The sequence below is a fragment of the Rhinatrema bivittatum genome, chromosome 9, assembly GCF_901001135.1.
Source record: "Rhinatrema bivittatum chromosome 9, aRhiBiv1.1, whole genome shotgun sequence".
Classification (NCBI taxonomy): domain Eukaryota; kingdom Metazoa; phylum Chordata; class Amphibia; order Gymnophiona; family Rhinatrematidae; genus Rhinatrema; species Rhinatrema bivittatum.
In genome coordinates this window covers 205928258-205947565 of record NC_042623.1, presented here as the reverse complement: position 1 = coordinate 205947565, position 19308 = coordinate 205928258, and positions in this window count along the sequence as shown.

Sequence of the window (19308 nt, the reverse complement as noted above, 5' to 3'; positions counted from 1 at the left end):
AGTTTGAAATGACTTTTTTGTTTTAATGACTTGGTTGCCTGGCACGATTTTGTATTGGTAGTGATCGGTGTGTCAAGGAATTCTTTACTGGTATATTGCCTGACTCTGGCCGAGTAATTAGAGTAATTCTTTTCATCCTCCAACTATGTGACACAGAAATAAACTCTATGAGGTAGATCTTAAAAGAATACGCGATCGCGTACTTTTGTTCGCGCACCAGCCGCAAACAAAAGTACGCTGGGTTTTATAAGATACGCGCATAGCCGAGCGTATCTTATAAAATCCTGGATCGGCGAGCTGCGCAGCCTGCCTCCATTCCCTCCGAAGCCGCTCCGAAATCGGAGCGGCCTCGGAGGGAACTTTCTTTCGCCCTCCCCTCACCTTCCCCTCCCTTTCCCTACCTAACCCACCCCTCCGACCCTATCTAAACCCCCCCCTTACCTTTGTTCCTCGATTTACGCCTGCTAGAAGCAGACGTAAATCTACGTGCACCAGCGGACTGCTGGTGCGCCATCACCCGACCCGGGGGCTGGTCCGGAGGCCTCGACCATGCCCCCGGGCCGGCACCACGCCCACAGTCCCGCCCCCAAAACGCCGCGTCCCGCCCCGAAATGCCGCGTTGTTCGGCCCCGCCCCGACACACCCCCTTTAAAAAGCCCCGGGACTTAAGCGCATCCTGGGGCTCTGCGCGCGCCGGCAGCCTATGCAAAATAGGCGCGCCGGCGCGGGAGGGCCCTGCATGCATAAATCCGCCCGGATTTACGCGCGCAGGGCATTTAAAATCCGCCCCTATATATCTTGATATTCCAATTTGGAATTATTGACTGCACTCTAATTACTAAGGATTCATAATTAACATGTTGTAATGTCATAACATTGAAGTGTTACATAAGACGAGTAACCATTGGTACAGTAGCCCCTGAGGCAGCTCCTGCGAGAGCGAAAATCTGTCAGAGTCGGGCAATATACCAATAAAGAATCCCTTGACACACCGATCACTACCGTTTGTTCTGCTTCCAGCATTATTGATCGGCTTCTGATTTGCTTTTTGGGTCCTATGATTTTGTATTGGTCAGATATTATTCCAAGACCCGTTTATATGGATTCTAAGATTTGGGGTCAAGTAGGGCTAACTAGGGATGTGAATCGTTTTTTGACGTCAGATATTTTTTAAATCGTCAAAAATCGTTAGAGTCGCGATACAATAGAAATTCCCCCGATTTATCGTGAAAAACCGTAAATCGGGGGGGGGAGGGGGAACCGGCACACCAAAACAACCCCTAAACCCACCACGACCCTTTAAAACAAATCCCCCACCCTCCCGAACCCCCCAAAATGTTTTAAATTACCTGGTGGTCCAGTGGGGGGGTCTCAGTGCGATCTCCCGCTCTTGGGCCATCGGCGCCATTTTGGCTGCCACTAATATAAATGGCGCCGATGGCCCGATAAAAAAACCCCCACCCGACCCTTTAAAATTACCCCCTTAGCCTCCCCCACTCTCCCGACCCCCCCAAAAAAACTTTTTACACATACCTGGTGGTCCAGGGGGGCCGCCGGGACCGATCTCCCGTTCCCACGCTATCAGCTGCGCTAAAAAAAATGGCGCCGATGGCCCTTTGCCCTTACCATGTGACAGGGCAAAGGTAGCACCGGCGCCATTTTGAATATTGGCATTACGGCCCGAATGAGGGGATCGCTTCCGGACCCCCACTGGACCCCCATGGACTTTTGGCCTGCTTGGGGAGGCCTCCTGACCCCCACAAGACTTGCCAAAAGTCCAGCGGGGGTCCGGGAGCGACCTCCTGCACTCCGGCCTTATTGCCAGTATTCAAAATGGCGTTGGTGCTACCTTTGCCCTCACAATGTCATTGGGGCCGAATCTTATAAAATCCAGCGTACTTTTGTTTGCGCCTGGTGCACGAACAAAAGTACGCCCGTGCGTACATTTATAAAATCTACCCCACTATGTCTATGTACGCGAGCCGGAAAATGCACACACTTAAAACTCCCCACCCCAAACACAGGGTAATTCATAGTCTGGAGAAGGGGGGCGCATAACCTGGGTTCAAATCCGTAGCCTCAGGTACAAAATTAATTGGAAGCCTTGTGGGGATAGGAAAATACTTATAGTTCCTGAATGTAATCCACTTTGATGAACCCTTTGAAGTGCTGAAAAGAATATAAAAATCTAAAATAGATATATAAATATTTATTTATTTTAGAAGACTTATAGCCTGTGCCCTCCAGTGTTCAGGGTGGGTTACAATTAAAACAACCATAATAAAAAGATTAAAACAGAAAAACAAATAGAATCAATAAAAAGCCTGGATGCGAAATCGGAGCGGCCTCGAAGGGAACTTTCCTTCCGCCTCCCCTCACCTTCCTCTCTCTTTCCCTACCTAACCCACCCCCCCGGCCCTATCTAAACCCCCCCTACCTTTGTTGGCAGATTTACGCCTGCGGGCTGCTGGCGCGCCATCACCCAACCCGGGGGCTGGTCCGGAGGCCTCGACCATGCCCCCGGGCCGGCGCCACGCCCCCGGGCCCACCTCCGAAACGCCGCCTCACTAGCGGCACGCCCCCTCGACACGCCCCTCCATGCAAGCCCCGGGACTTACGCGCGTCGCCGAGCCTATGCAAAATAGGTTCGGCGACGCGCAGGGGGGGTTTGGGGTAGGTTTTCGGGGGGTATGCGCGTATCGTACGCGAGTACCCCTTTGAAAATCTACCCCAGTGATTTTATAACATAAGCATGTATATGCGAGTAAACTTGTGCTTGTTATAAAATCGGCTATACGTGTGCTCATGTGCACATGAATTTATATTGACGGGTGTATAAGAACATAAGGCTTGCCATACTGGGTCAGAACAAGAGTCATTCAAGCCCAGTCTCCTGTTTCCAACAATGGCCAAACCAGGTTGCAAGTACTTGGCAGGTTCCCAAGGGTTAGATAGATACCATGTTGCTTATCCAAGAATAAACAGTGGATTTCTGCAACTATCAGTAATTGTTAATGGACTTTTCCTCTAGGAACTTGTCCACACTTTTTAAATGCAGCTATACTAATATCTTTCACCACATCCTCTTCCAAGGAATTCCAAAGCTTAATTATGCATTGAGTAAAAAAAAACATTTTCTCTTATTTGTTTATTACCCAGTTACTTCATTGTGTGCCACCTGGTAGCAACTTGCGCGCGCCGGCAGTCCCTTCCCCAGTACCGCAGCAAATGGCTGCCTCCAGCCCTCCCCGCCCCTTTATCTGGGTCCAGCACTTCAGCACGTAATGGAAGTTACACGAGTGCCTGGGCCCTTCTGAAGGTGTGCGTGGTGCGCACAAGGTCCGACCACGCGCGTAACCCCTGTTTTTTTACGTGCATGGGGGAGTAAAAAATCAGGCCGTATGTGTATCAAAAAATAGAAACCTAAAAGATTGTCAGAGCCTGCCTAGTCTGTTCAGTGTAATTCCTATTGCATATTTGCTTTCAATTCCAGTTGCTCTCTGCATCTAAGGACCCATTGTATTTATACTATACCTTCTTGAATTCTATTATTGTTTTCACCTCTACCACCTCCACTGGGAGTTTGTTCCATGCCTATTTGGAAAATACAGGATCTGATTTACTAAGCTTTTTTCCCTGTAGAAATAAAATAGGGGAAAAAAGCCTTAGCAACTCAGGCCTAGGAGTGGGGCAAACGTGTTTATGAACAGTTGTTTTTCAGTCTCATCTATTACAAAAGAATTCCTAGATTTATGACGCTTACCCTTTTTCTTAACTGGCTTTATTGCAGATTGACTTTGCCATCTTGCTCTGTCAGAGTATATAACATTCTAAAATAAATCCCCCATACTGCTTCATCTCATACAAGATACTTTCAAATTTAGGGGCCTCTTTTTTAAGGTGCAGTAAATGTACAATTCCTGAACTGCAATGCTCCCATGAAGCTGCGCAGAAGTCTGACGACCGTAATCTTAATAGCATCTAACTATGCTGCAGCTATCTTGCTGTTTGAATTACTTGGGGGGAGGGCAGGCAAAGTTCTGCGGGAGTTGCACGGGATCTGCCAGCCCTGCGCAATTCAAGCCACACGACAGCTGCAACACGCCCAATGGTTAGAATGTGGGTGGTAGACTGAGGGCTCCCTCTGAACCTAGCGATGAAGACTTGATCATGCTATTCTGCCTGCACACATGTATACCTTGCATAGACAAACAGAATGTGCCAACTTTTCCCTTAAGAAACACTTTGGTCTTTTATCAGTTATAACCTACGAGGTGGCCCAGGACCATCGACCTTACACCATCTGCTAGTCTTAGGGAAGTTACAGCCTCCCTATGGACAAAAAAAAAATGTTGTGAATGATTGATCAGTACTTTCTAATGACTTTTTTTTTTTTTTTTTGTAGATGTCCAGCTGATTTTCCTGTTGCCTTTTCAATTTTTTTTTTTTTTAAACATATTTATGCCATTCACAGTCTGGTAAAAATTTACAAAAAAGCATCCAAGTGATGATCTCTCAGCAGGTGCTGGAGCAACCTGGTCTTGTTTCTTTGCCTTCCTGGGGGGTCTTCATGGATCACAGGAATCCTAGCACTGCCCTTTAGGTGACCTGCAGCAAAGCTACAGAAGATATGGTCAGTTTCTTCCCATGCACAAACAAAATATATATATATATATATCTTAAACAGTTGTGAAAATCTGAAGAGAGGGATTCATTTATTTACATAAAAACTACTTTCCCATATAGTGGAGCAAAAGAAGTACAAATTCTTATACTACAAATTTACTTTGCCTATTCCACACTGTAAATTTTAACATTGCTTTATCTTTGAATGGCTAGACAGAATTCAGTTCTGTATATATATATAAAAAAAAGGGGGATAAATAATCATAATACTTTTGGATGCACTGAAGTTTGGGAGTTTTAGAAACTATCAAAGACTGAAATCACGATCTTAAGTCCCTTGGAACAGGGACAGTCATTTTTAAACCGGTGCGTGGGCACATATGTGCGCACGTGCGTCGGCCTGTGCCCAGCTACACGACTGTTTTATAACTTGTTCGTGTATGTGCATGCATGTTATAAATAAGCTGGGCTGCGCACATACGTGCGCCAAATTTTAAGTGGGCAGGCGGATGGGTGTGGAAATCAGGGGACTTTAAAAGGGGGCACGGGCCGACTCTATCCCCAGTTTTTCCAGTTCATCCCCATTTCACCCAGTTAAGAAATAGGTCCTCCAAACCCTCCTAATTTAATGGCCTTCACTCCCCCCCCCCCAGTTAGTCCTGACCCTTAGAACCCCCTAGATCTCCCTATTTATCTTTAATTGTTAACTTACACGTCAGCTATAGCAGAAAAAAATTATGCGGCAGGGGGCCTCGGCGCGCTGGATCGCATAAGTATTTATGTGCACATCTCAGGTTCACGCCCTGAAACACCCATGCCCCACTCAGACCACTCCCAGCCCCTCTCTGAAAACTTTCTAGATATTTGCACTGTGGGAGATAAGCCCAAATCTTTCTCAGCATTTAAAATCAGTTCGGCGTGCACAAGCCTGACTTATTCACACATCCCTTAATTAATGCATAGGCTGGGCCTTTAAAATTCACCTTTAAGGTTTCCATAAGCAAAAAAAGGCAAGATGTTATTAAATAGAACTTCTAAAATTGTACACCCTAAAATAATAAACCTATAATATTTTGGGGTAAAGTTTTGCGTGCTTGGTTTGGAACTCCGCAGGTAAACTTGGGGGGATACACTGGAAGAAACCACTTAAAAAGGGTTTTCAAGAACATGTACACATTTTATCTGCTTAAACCATCTGATCTTCAAACACAAACCTCATGAGTAGTTTGTAATTGTAAATCAGATTGGTTTGTGCACGCTGAAAAGTAAAGGCCGGATTTTAAAAGGCCTGCGTGCCCAAAACCCGGAATTTACGTGTGTGGTCAGACCTTGCGTGCATCACGCAAATTTTCAATGGGGCCTGGCCACTCACGTAAATGCCGATACGCACACAAGTGCTGGGCATCTTCAAAGGGGCGGGGCGGGGGGTGGACCAGGACAGCGCCATTGTATGCTGTCCTGATGACTCGTGCGCTGGCAGCGCGTGCAACTTACTTCAGCTCCCGCCCTGAAGTAAGTTGCAAAACAAAATAAAAGGATAGATTGATAGGGTTTAGGGGGTGAGGAGAGGGGTAGCGGGAGGAAGTTTAGGTAGGGGGGTAGGGAAATTTCTTCCCTGTCCACTCCTTAATTGGAGCATACTGGGAGGGAACTGGGGAAGGTCCGATTACGTCGCCACGCGGAATTTGCAAAAGTTCACCTCCCCTTGCGCGTGCCGCCTGCACATGCACGCACAGATTGTAAAATCTGGCACACATGTGTGTGCGGCCATCCAATTTTATAACATGCGCATGCCGGTGTGCGCATGTTATAAAATTGGCGCATCCATGTGCGCGCCAGGAACCACGCACATCTTTTAAAATCTACCCCTAAGTGCATACTTTATCGGGGGGCTTATTGAAAAGTTAGCCCTTCATTTTATACAGAGCTAAGCAACACCTAATTAAATATGATTTGATAATTTGAAAACAGATTTTGGTAACAAAAATGTGTTCCATAGCTAAATTGAATAATAATTATTTGATCAATTATTAATAAATGAAATAATATTATCGTGTATCAATCTTTCTGCTTCAACTGGAGAAGAAGTAAAAACAGGTTCGAGCATTCTGCAAAGGTCTCAATATTGTAAAATATACTATATATACTTTCCTAACCATCTGCAAACTGATTTTCAAAGGAACAATCACATCAGTACAATTTTGTGACCCACATCCTGCAGATGTTTGGCCATACCCTTTGGGATCTACCCCGTTTCAGGGTCTGCATAGTAAGAACAAATTGTGCATTTACCTAACTAGAGACTAACTGAAGTCCCCTAAGAGTGTTCAAAGATTTTCGCATCTGAGCAGGCCTCTGTGTTCTGGTACTTTGGCAAAGAGGTATTAACACTGGCTTGTTAATAGTAATGGAAGCATATGGATCACAGCACTTAAAACTATGTGATGTGACCATATTTAAAAACCCACCTGAAAAAAGATGATAAATGAGACCAACTTGACCTGGCAGTAGACCAAGTCATGGTTTAAACAATTTCTTTCAGCTTGATTGCTGTCTTATTGAGGAAACTTGCTAAGTAAAAATCCATTCAGTCACAGTGCTTAAGCATCAAAAGAGTGTGCGTGGAATGCAAGCAATGTCGCCAATGTGCCAAGCGCATTCTGTCTCTACCCAAGGCAGAGACCGTTTCCTCAGTCCACATGCAATGAGAAGCTTTCTTGCTCTTTAGTAATTCATGCACTGTTTATATCTGGTCTTGAAAAATTAAAAAAGACTATGCTCAGACCAAATAAAATCAGGTTTGGAAGATTTCCAGGGTAGCAAAAACACACACAGTATATGTATAACCTGAAACCCGATTATAGCAAATTTCTGTTTGCCAAAAAAAAAAAATTGTATCTGCAGGTTTTCTATTGTGTCAATCAGACTCCTGATAATGAGGTTCATAAAAAGGCTTATTATGTTGACAATATATGGATAAGGAAAATTCTCTGGGGGCAGTCATCAACCTGCCAGCACTGGTGAAAACGGTGAGTAATTTTAACTCACAGGGTTCGCACCAATAATCAAAGCAAGGAGGGAGTATTGGGGAGGGGGATACTTTCTCTTTACTGTGGGATGTGGGGGGGGGGGGGGGGGGGGGGGGAAGGAAATCCCTCATGCTAACCAGTCCAAAGTGAAAGGGCCAGATACCATAAGGAAGTCAGTGGCAGGGCCTGAAATTAATTAATGAAAATTTGACTACACGTGGCATGTCCTTATGAACATAAAACCATAACCTCCCCACCATATCTCTCATCACAACCCAATCATAATTAGCAATATAATAAAAAATAAATACATAACAAATACATTAATAAAATAATTGCCCCACCAACTAGAGGTACTCATGCTCTTAATTTAATTGATCCTGAAGTCTATAAAAATCCAGGAAAATACCTAGCAGAGCATTTAATTAGACTGAGTAAATAACTAGGTCTGTATTTATTTTCTAAACTTTATATATTCAGCTTTCATCATCACAACCAAAGGTAAACCATCCACATTTGTGGAACGTAAAAAAACAAAATGCTGTAAGACAGGTAAGAGATAACCTTCTTCTCATGCCCAGGTAAACGTTGCCATCTTTGCTAAATAAATTGGAATGAGAGGGTGCCCACCTGATGGAGACTTTTGGCAGAGGTGAGGAGCAGGGAGTGGGCTCAGCAGAGAGGGAGGTTTTTAGGGCCTACAAGCCTGCAATGATACATTTTGGGGGGATATCAGCTATATCTAACCCTACTTAACCAGTTATATCTTTATTGTAGCAGATCAGGTTACAGTTATTCCAGATAACTTTGAAACTACTAGTGATATTGCAAAATTGCCAGTCAGGTTTCCAGAGTTATCTGGTTGTGTATATCCATATAAATGTTTTGTTTATATTCAGTGGGAGATTTATCCTGTTGAATATCCCAGATAACTTATCCATCTAACTTCAGCCAGGTATGTTATCCATTTTTAAATATTGTCCTCTTAAACATTAAAGACAACAGTTTGAACTTAATGCTGTCATTGACAGGCAGCCAGTGAACATCATGTAAAATTGACAAAACATGATGGGGTGGTTATATCTGAATGGTGGGAACATATCTCAAATACAGATTTAGGTAGTAAACTTTCCTTTTTCAGTCCAATGCATTATTTACCAGAATTGCCTGAGCGGGGAAAAAGAGCCCTTCACATTACAATACTTTAAATCCCAATTCAACATCTTGTATACAGACTGATTAATGAGTTAATGCAGTACGAACAACACTGGAAGCTTTGGTGGTTTCCAACAATACGTTTACTGATGCATTGTGACATGTTGAAGATATTCATTACACCTATTTAAATTAGAGATGTGCTTCAGTTAACGATTTCATGTCGGACTTCGTTTCGGGGCTCCCCCGTGAGAATTTCATTTTTCCCATGGTTTGGGTTTTTTTTTTCGGGGGGGCCCCAATTTTCGGGTTAGTGTGCACTATCAGGAGTTAGTGTGTGCTAACTCCCATTAGCGTGTGCTAACTCCCGACAGTGCTCACTAACCTGGCAGAGTTAGCGCTCACTATCGGGAGTTAGCGCTCACTATCGGGAGTTAGCACGCGCTAACTGGAGTTAGCGTGCACTCTCGAAAATGTATTTTTTCCGAAATTTCGGAAAAAATTCAGTCGTTTTTCGGTTCTCCCAAACCATTCCGAATTCATTGAAATTGCCTAATTTGGGAAAAATGATTGCACATCCCTAATTTAAATCATGTGTCTATCTTATAAGTGCTTCTCAATAAATTTGTGACGCCTCAAAGTCCTGTTTAAAGTTTAAGATGGTAAAGCCAATCAATTCAGTCTTTAATCTGATGTCATTTTCCATCCCATTGGCATAGGGTAAGTTTCCTGCTTCCCTCCCAATTTTGATAAAGTATTAAAAGTGAAATTTGTTTTTACACAGACATTTATCTCCTACCTTTTCCATAATGTTTTCTCCTCTGAAACTGCATAGTTTCCTCACAGTACATGAATGGCCCCAGTCATTCTACTCATCTTCCTTTTAGTACCAGAACGATGCTCATGGGTCCTAGAGGGGTCCATCTCAACTCCTTCCTGCCCTCACTCCTTCTTCTCCTCTGGTTGGCTGCAAGTCATCCCTCCTGTGCATGCTGATGATCCACAGACTCCTTCTCAGGGAAGCGACCTCTTCCTTTGATGTTAGAGCAGTAAAGAAACTAACTAAACTGAGTCCGTAGTTAATGGGTTCTCTGAACCCAAACAGTCAATTTAATAAAAAGGAAAAAGAGGATAGGGAGAGTGGAAAGAAACTGCCATCGAAATAAAAGGTTCCATGGTGGCATTAAGACTTAAACATCAGAAAATTCAAGGAACAGCGGTGAGATGCTACCTCTGGAAGAAAAAAAACAACAGAAAATGGTAGTCGATTTATATACCGGAAGAACCTACCAATTATTGTATTCCATATGGGGGAACAACCTGCCCACATTGTTTCCTCTCCACAGAAATGGACTATTCTGACTGACTCCTGCTAGCTATCTGGCAGGATCTCCACAGTGGTGTTTTGCTCTTATCACTAATTGTGCAGCAGTATTCTGAATTAACTGCAGCACATACAAATTCATTCATGACCACCCCCATATGCACCAGTGCCCCTAATTTCCTGTGACAGATTTTTCAAGATTCCATGGCAGAAGTTAGCAAATTCTGTGCAAATAGGTGGCAAAATTGCATAATGTTGCATATAATTTGCATATTAAAATGTATTTTTTCTTACCTTATATAAAATAAAGCCATTTGCTGATATTTTTATGTCCAATTTATTTGGTTATTATAGGAAAAGGAATCTTAATGATTGGTGCTGGGAAAGAAGGAAGCGAAGGGATCTGGGCATGGGGAGAGACGGGGATCTTAGAGGAGGGAAATGAATAAGAGAACAGGTAGAAAGGGGAGAGAGATAAGGAATGGAGGAAGTTAAAGGCACACAGAATAAGAAGAGAATAAAAGGAGAGGGAGGAGCTAAAAGGGATTAAGGAAGGGGAAGGGAAAATGAGAGCTGGGAGCTGAAGAGAAAAGGAATGATTCATTCCCTCAGCCCCAACTGATCCTCTCTCTCATACTCACTCCATTCAATCCCTTCACTCACAACCCACAATGCCTCTGATCTTCTCCACACACCCCCCTCCAATCTCCTTATCTATACAACATAACTCCTCAATGCTTCAGACTCTTGACCTCTTCATGCTCTTGTCCCCTCCCAATTCCCTCACTCACACTCCACACTCCATTCAATCCCTTCACTCACAACCCACAATGCCTCTGGTCTTCTCCACACACACCCCTCCAATCTCCTTATCTATACAACATAACTCCTCAATGCTTCAGGCTCTTGACTTCTTCATGCTCTTGTCCCCTCCCAATTCCCTCACACTCCACAGCACCTCTGACCTCTTTATTCACTCTCTCCCTCAAATCCCCTCCTATCCAATCCCTCCCCCTCACTAACACACTCCCCACACATTCACTCTTGCACCTCTCACTCTAGGGAAGGTAATCTCAGAATAAGATGGAGAAAGATCTCCGAGGATGGGGCAGAGGAATAGGAGATGGAGGGAATGGGGAACTGCAAACAGAGGAAAGAAAACTCATAGAAGGGGGAGGAGAAAGAGGAGGATTCTGGATCAGGAGCAGGAGGGAGCTCAAATCAATTCTAATACCCTTTTTCTCAATATAAATACACTCAAACTCCTCACTCACACACACCACCTCTAATCCCTCACTCACACACACACACATTGTTGCGGTCTCCGCCGCTTCCCCTTCGCTAGGTCTGAACGGTGCCTACCTCCGCTGCTGGAGACGCTGCGTTCCGCGTGGCTGGGACCCCGGCGGCGCTGCCTGGTCCACGTGGCGGCCGCCATTGCTTTCCCGTCTCTCCGCTGCCTCGCGCGAGTCTGGCCCCGCCTGCGCTGATGACGTCACGCCCTAAGCCCGATATAACCGGCGTCCGGACTCCTTCTCCTTGCCTTGCAACGAGGTTCACTACTGCCTAGTAGTTCTGAGTTGCGCTTCGTCTGTTCTTCGTTCCTGCCTTGACCCTTGGACTGCCTTTGACTCGCTTCAGCCTGCCGCCTGCCTCTGACCTTGGTTCGTTCCCGACTTCGCTTCTGTCTGCTGCCTGCCTCCGACCCCGGCTTGTTCTCGACCTTGCTTCAGTCCACAGCCTGCTACAGACTCCATCCCAGTCTTCAGCCTGCTTCAGTTCCAGCTTACTAAAGACTCTGCTTCAGTGTCCGGTTACCTACAGTTCTCGCTGCCGCCCGCTGTCCTGTCATCAGCTGGCCCTCGGCCTGTACAGCCGGTCCTCGGACTATCTAATACTTTTGGACTTTCTATACTACAGTTCCGGCCTAGGCCATTCCTGCCACTGGACATCCTATTCCCCAAGTCCCAAGGTTCCAGGACCCTACGGGCTCCTCCTGGGGGGCTCCTGGTTCCCGGGTGAACACCAGCCTGTGGCTCCGCCTCCCGGCCTACCCTGTCATCCTAGGTGGGCCGGCCCAAGGGTCCACTACCTCGCCTGCAGTGTCAGACTGCAACAGTTTGCAAGGCCATGGACTCGGCGGGGGCCCCAAGCCTGCAGGCCATTCCAAGGATGGCTCAATGCCTCCAGCAGCAACAGCACTGCATTGATACCCTCGCTGCCTCTGTGGAACAGTTGGTCTCTCGTCTAGAGGTTTCCACTCGGGAGTTGCCTCCGGCACCTGCGGCCACTTCAGCTTCAGTCACGCAGCTACCCACGCCTACCCGGTACGCCGGGGACAGCAAGACATGCCGTGGTTTCCTAAACCAGTGCCAAGTGCGCTTCACTCGTCTGCCTGCGCAGTTTCCCTCGGACGCAGCCAAGGTAGCGTTTATCTTCTCCTTGCTGGACGGCAAGGCCCTCGACTGGGCTTCACCCTTGTGGGAACGTCAGGATCCCTTGCTACAGAACCTACAAGAATTCCTCCTTAACTTCCGCCTTGCCTTTGATGATCCCGCACGCCGATCCCCCGCGGCCTCGGAGCTCTTGCACCTCCGGCAAGGGACACGCCCGGTGGCTGAGTACATTATAGACTTCCGGACCCTGGCCATGGAGGTCGGTTGGCAAGACGATTGCCTTAAAGGAATCTTCCTCGAGGGTCTGGCAGGCCGCATCAAGGATGAGCTAGCAGGTCGGGATCTTCCAGAGGACTTAAATGATCTTATGGACATTGCTGGTAGGGTGGATCGCCGCCTCCAACAACGGGATAGAGAAACTCGCTCGAGTCGCCGAGCCCCACCACAGCTGTCTACCTCCTCCAGAACTCCTGCTCCCAAGGCTCCTCCTCCCACTGTGCCTAGTGGGGAACCCATGCAATTGGGTAGATCCCCACTAACCCCTGAAGAAAGGAAGAGACGTCGCTCCCTAGGTCTCTGCCTCTATTGTGGAGGCAAGGGGCACTTTCTTGCTTCTTGCCCGGAGCGTCCGGGAAACGCTCATGCCTAGGTTACACTGAGGAGCTACACCTAGGCGCTACTGGATCAGCTCCTTTTTGCACGCTACCAGTAACTCTGAAATACCCCGGTGGGGAACTCCAGATCCGTGCCTTCATTGACTCCGGCGCTGAGGGGAATTTTATTGTGGCCGATCTGGTGACTCAGCTTTCCCTTCCGACTCTACAGAAGGTCCCTCCTCTACGGATCTCCTCGATCCAAGGCACTCTGCTTCCTGGGGTCATTACTTGCTCCACGGCCCCATTGACAGTGCAAACAGGCCTGTTTCACTCGGAGGAGATCTCCCTGCTCGGCTTGGAGCGAGCGGTGCACCCGTTGGTTTTGGGACTTCCTTGGTTTCGTCAGCATTCTCCCGTGATACAATGGGATAACTTCCAACTGGTCCGTTGGAGTCCTGCCTGCTTTGAACACTGTCTACAGCTTCCACGTCCACCCAAACCTCTGCACATCTGCTCCTCGCACCTCCTACCAGAGCCATACCAAAGCTTTGAGGACGTTTTCTCCAAGGAAATGGCGGAGATTCTTCCCCAGCACCGGCCTTTTGATTGCCCTATTGACCTATTGCCGGGCACCACGCCCCCTCGTGGCCGAGTGTACCCCCTGTCGTTACCCGAAACGAAGGCCATGTCCCAGTATGTAACGGAGAACCTAGCCAAGGGGTTCATCCGCCCTTCTCGCTCGCCTGCCGGATTCTTCTTTGTGGCCAAAAAAGATGGCTCTCTCCGGCCGTGTATCGATTATCGTGGCTTGAATGCCATCACCAAACAAGACCGGTACCCCCTCCCGTTGATCCCGGAGCTTCTGGATCGCCTTCAGGGTGCCCGCATCTTCACGAAGTTGGATCTCAGAGGGGCCTACAACCTCGTCCGTATACGCCCAGGGGACGAATGGAAGACGGCGTTTAACACCAGGGATGGGCATTACGAGTATTTGGTAATGCCCTTTGGACTCTGCAATGCCCCCGCCGTCTTCCAGCACCTCATGAATGAGGTACTGCGCGACGTGCTCCACTCACATGTCATAGTCTACCTGGACGATGTGCTCATCTTTTCCAAGGATGTGGACTCCCATCGTCGCCACGTTACACAGGTTCTTCAGGTCCTCCGAGACAACCATTTGTATGCCAAGCTGGAGAAGTGTACTTTCGAGGCCGAATCTTTGCCCTTCTTGGGATACATCATTTCCTCCACCGGCTTCCGCATGGACCCAGAGAAAGTAGCGGCCATCACCAAGTGGCCTCAGCCCACGGGTCTCAAAGCCCTCCAGCGATTCCTGGGCTTCGCTAACTTTTATAGACATTTTATCCCACGATACTCGCATCGAGTTGCTCCGCTCACGGCCCTGACCAGCAAGGGAGCTGACGCCAAGAACTGGCCCGACGCTGCGGCAGCAGCCTTCTCTGACCTCAAAGAAGCATTTCTTTCGGACGTTTGCCTCCGGCATCCAGATCCCTCCAGACCGTTCATTGTGGAAGTCGACGCCTCCAGTATAGCAGTTGGGGCGGTTCTCAGCCAACACTCCGACTCTGGTCAACTCCTCCCCTGCTCCTACTTCTCCAGGAAGTTTTCTCCAGCCGAGAGCAATTACTCCATCGGGGACAAGGAGCTGTTGGCGATTAAGCTCGCCTTCGAAGAGTGGAGACAATGGCTCGAGGGGTCCCTGCATACAACCACTGTATACACAGACCACAAGGACCTGGAGTTCCTGTCACAGGCTCAACGACTGAACTCCCGCCAAGCCCGCTGGGCTTTGTTTTTCAGTCGTTTCGACTTTGTTCTGCAATACCGGCCGGTGGCCAAGAACCTCCGAGCTGATGCTCTCTCCCGTACTTCATGCGTCGAGGAGGATCAAGAACCTCCTCAATTTATCCTGGACCCGAGTAAGGTCCGCCCGTCCGCTTTGACGGTCCTCTCTCAAGATAGGACTGTAATTCCTCGCAGGGATCGCCTAACGGCATTACGCTGGGCTCATGACTCCCTCATTGAAGGGCACGCAGGGCGCGAAAGAACTCTAGAACTTATCAACCGCTTCTATTGGTGCCCCAACATCTGGCGGGATGTCTACACCTATGTGAGTTCCTGCCCCACCTGCGCCCGTCAAAAGCCCAGTCCTGGATTCCCTTGTGGCCTTCTGCAACCACTACCAGTCCCCACCGAACCCTGGACCCACATAGCTACGGACTTCGTGGTGGACTTACCCTCGTCTTGCGGGCATACAGTCATCTGGGTCACTGTTGACCGCTTCTCATAGATGGTGCACCTAGTTCCCTTGCCTAAACTTCCTTCAGTGCCCGAACTGGCCCGTCTCTTTGCTCACCATGTCTTCAGGCTACATGGTCTCCCACAAGATATAGTCTCCGATCGGAGACCCCAGTTTGTAGCACGCTATTGGAGAGCTCTCTGAAAGTGCTTCAAGGTAAAGCTCAGCTTCTCCACAGCCTTTCACCCACAGAGTAACGGGCAAACCGAAAGAATGACTAGGACCCTGAAGGCCTACCTCCGAGCTTTTGTTAATGAAAAACAAGATAACTGGTCGGAACTACTGCCCCGGGCCGAGTTCGCCTACAATAACCAAGCTCACGCCGCTACCGGCAAATCCCCGTTTCAGCTTGTCTACGGGAAACCACTAAGACCTCCGCTCCCGCTGGCTGTCCCCAGCGCCTCGCCTGCCTTTCAAGTAACAGCGCAGCAACTGCGGACATTGTGGCACAGGACCCAGAACCAGCTACGCCGCTCAGCCGCGTCCGCCAAACAAGCGGCCGACCGCCACCGACGACCAGCTCCCACCTACCAGCCAGAAGACCGAGTCTGGCTCAGCACAAGGAACATCCATCTCCGCCTCCCATCACGGAGATTTGCACCCAGGTTCTGTGGTCCATTCCGGGTTGCTGAGAGAGTGGGTCTGGTTTCGTATCGGCTGAGACTGCCTTCAACTCTCCGAATCCACAATGTCTTCCATGTGTCCCTGCTTAAACCTGTGGTCCTCTCTCGCTATCACTGTACGCCCCTGGATCCTACTTCAACAGCCATTGACGACGACCCCACTTACCAGGTGCGTGAGGTCTTGGACGTCCGCTTCCACAACCGTAGATGGGAATACCTACTGGCGTGGGAGGGCTGCGGTGATGAAGATAACACCTGGGAACCCAGCCGCAATATCCTTGACAAAAACTTATTGCAGCAGTTCCATCAGGACCACCCAGGAAAATCGGGGCCTCTCAAAAGGGGCCGTAAAGGGGGGGGGGGGTACTGTTGCGGTCTCCGCCGCTTCCCCTTCGCTCTGTCTGAACGGTGCCTACCTCCGCTGCTGGAGACGCCGCGTTCCGCGTGGCTGGGACCCCGGCGGCGCTGCTTGCTCCATGTGGCGGCCGCCATTGCTTGCCCGTCTCTCCGCTGCCTCGCACGCGCGTGAGGACGCCCACTTTGAGCGCACAGCTCCCGGACGTCTGGCCCCGCCTGCGCTGATGATGTCACGCCCTAAGCCCGATATAACTGGCGTCCGGACTCCTTCTCCTTGCCTTGCAACGAGGTTCACTACTGCCTAGTAGTTCTGAGTTGCGCTTCGTCTCTTCTTCGTTCCTGCCTTGACCCTTGGATTGCCTTTGACTCGCTTCAGCCTGCCGCCTGCCTCTGACCTTGTTCCTTCCCGACTTCACTTCTGTCTGCTGCCTGCCTCCGACCCCGGCTTGTTCTCGACCTTGCTTCAGTCCACAGCCTGCTACAGACTCCATTCCAGTCTACAGCCTGCTTCTGTCCACAGCCTGCTACAGACTCCATTCCAGTCTACAGCCTGCTTCCGTCCACAGCCTGCTACAGACTCCATTCCAGTCTACAGCCTGCTTCAGGCCACAGCCTGCTACAGACTCCATCCCAGTCTTCAGCCTGCTTCAGTTCCAGCTTACTACAGACTCTGCTTCAGTGTCCGGTTAGCTACAGTTCCCGCTGCCGCCCGCTGTCCTGTCATCAGCTGGCCCTCGGCCTGTACAGCTGGTCCTCGGACTATCTAATACTTTTGGACTTTCTATACTACAGTTCCGGCCTAGGCCATTCCTGCCACTGGACATTGAGCCTATTCCCCAAGTCCCAAGGTTCCAGGACCCTACGGGCTCCTCCTGGGGGGCTCCTGGTTCGCGGGTGAACACCACCAGCCTGTGGCTCCGCCTCCCGGCCTACCCTGTCATCCTAGGGGGGCCGGCCCAAGGGTCCACTACCTCACCTGCAGTGTCAGACTGCAACACACATTTCATACCGCTGATCCCCTTAATGCACACACACACACACACACACACACACACACACACACACACACACACACACACAAAAACACCTTCCCATCCCACCCATAACCCCTGCCTGACTTTCACTTCCATGTCCCCTCTGATTCGCACTGAAATCCTCTTCCTTTCACACCCCTGTCAGGAAAGGACCTGAAAGCATGGTCACAACTTGTCTCCAACATTCCGAAGTGAGTCCCTGTATCAGATCAGCTGGAAGGACAGGGGCTACAAATGCATAGATTTGAAAATTCAAGCTACACAAGTTCTATTTCCAATCTCACCCTAAACATGTCCTAAGGACTGTATCCCTTCAATCCAGCTAAAAGAACTAAATATATACTTTTATCCAAATTGAGTGGGTTCATTTTCAGATAGTCAATTTACTCAGGTAAAACACTGTGGGGTGGATTTTAAAAGTGTTACGTACGTAATATACGTGTGTAACCCTTTAAAATTGGGCGTACATGTGTGTGCGCCGGGTAGTGCGTGCACATGTACGCCCCCGCATATATATGAAATCTACCCTTGAGTGAAAATTTTTTTCTGAGATTAGTTTTAAATGTGCCACATGCTTACTTCATGGAGTGCCCCCTAGTCCTTCTATTATCCGAAAGAGTAAATAGCTGATTTACATTTACCCATTCTAGACCTCTCATGATTTTAAAGATCTCTATCATATCCCCCCTCATCCGTCTCTTCTCCAAGCTGAACAGCCCTAACCTTTCCTCATAGGAGAGCTGTTCCATCCCCTTTATCATTTTGGTCGCCCTTCTCTGTACTTTCTCCATCATAACTACATCTTTCTTTTTACAAAACATTTTTACCTATGGTAAGTTGTGAATTCTACTTCATCCAGCTCTGATCCATTGCCTTTAAATTTATCAAAAATCCTGTCTTGGATCTCCATCCATTTCTTTTAGATAAAATCAAGTCCAGCTTAGAACATGGCTTTTTGCTAGAATCACTGAAAACAGCTGTTGTCCGCCCCATTCTTTTTTTTTTTTTTTTACAGTTTATTTAATTTTCATTTAAAACTTTCAAACAAAAATATTAGAATGTAATAACAATGTTCACAATTATTACATAAAATTTCCATAAAGAAATATTCATTTCTATTACATAACCCATATTGTGGGGGAACTTAAATACATATTATAATAGCTAAATTTACAAAGAGAGAGAGAGAATTGGCTTTCTATTGACCTTCTGTGTTATTTTCTCCATTTATATCTTTGTCTGAAATAAAAGTTTCTAAGTGCAATGGGTCCCCAAAACTATATTTCTTACCCCTGTAGTTAATATAACATACCGACGGATATTTAAGAAAGAAAGTGGCCCCTAGGGCTAACACCTTAACTTTCAGGGAGAGAAAATGCCTCCTCTTAGCCTGAGTGGCTCGGGATACATCATGAAACATCAAAATCTGTTGACCACAGAAATTTAACTCTCTATTCTTTAGGAAATCCCTAAACATCCTATCTTTATCACTTTCTAACAGCATAGACACAAATAATGTAGCGCTATTTTGTATAATGTCCACCGATTCTTCTAAAAATGTAGAGACACCAATAGTTGATATTTCTAAATTCTCTTCTCCCACCCCCCCAATTTTCTTGGGGAAGTAGAATACTTTTGAGAATACTGGTAGTTCATTATCAGAATATTGCAAAATTTCTCTACTATATTTTTTTAACATTTCTACTGGTGAAAGAAGCCTAGTCTGGGGAAAGTTTACCAAATGTAAATTTTTATACCTTAACATATTTTCATAATTTTCTAAATCTCTATGGATTGTAAGACTATCTTTAATCTGGGCTACCCCAGAACTTTCCAATAGTTTAACCT